General features: G+C 37.7%; 1 protein-coding gene across 2 annotated transcripts in view; it reads right to left on the bottom strand.

Moving 5' to 3' along the window:
- The window catches only part of LOC119586541 (band 4.1-like protein 5), a gene marked incomplete at its 3' end in the record, with an annotated part of 70,246 nt that overhangs the window by 30,888 nt on the left and 38,827 nt on the right, over nt 1-531 (bottom strand).

Genomic DNA, 531 nt, shown 5'->3' with positions numbered 1-531 from the left:
GATATGATATAAACGGTAAAATTTCAATTTCAATAAATTTTCTTTCAATAATATTAATATCTTTATACATTTTGTTATATTTTACAAACAATTATATATGCAGTAAGTTTATAGCCTTACATAAACTATCTTGCATATGAAATATATATGAAATTTATATGAAAAAAGAAAGGTATTAATTCATACAACTTATTAATAAGACATCTATTTTTACGCCATCTATCAGGAGAGAGGATCACAAAGCGAGCACGAAGTTAGCTCAGCTGATAGCCTACGACTCTTCGATGGGCTGATTTTTGTGCAAAAAACTGTCCGTGTGAGCGAGTATGAGCTTAAATATGACTAATTAGTGAAGCAATAAGAGTGGGGCGAAGTAATATTGCTGACTAGCGAAGGCTAAGTATAAGATCAACTTCAGCAGACACATGCAGAAATGACGAGTAATTTACTACGCCGATATCTCTCGCCGGCCCACCGAGGGAGGAAGCTCTGGCCGAGAGCCCGCGCCCACTTCGCTGCCGCGCTCGGGGG

The sequence above is a fragment of the Penaeus monodon genome, chromosome 21, assembly GCF_015228065.2.
Source record: "Penaeus monodon isolate SGIC_2016 chromosome 21, NSTDA_Pmon_1, whole genome shotgun sequence".
NCBI lineage: Eukaryota > Metazoa > Arthropoda > Malacostraca > Decapoda > Penaeidae > Penaeus > Penaeus monodon.
The sequence above is the reverse complement of the archived record's forward strand: the minus strand, read 5'-3'. Positions and strand labels throughout refer to the sequence as shown.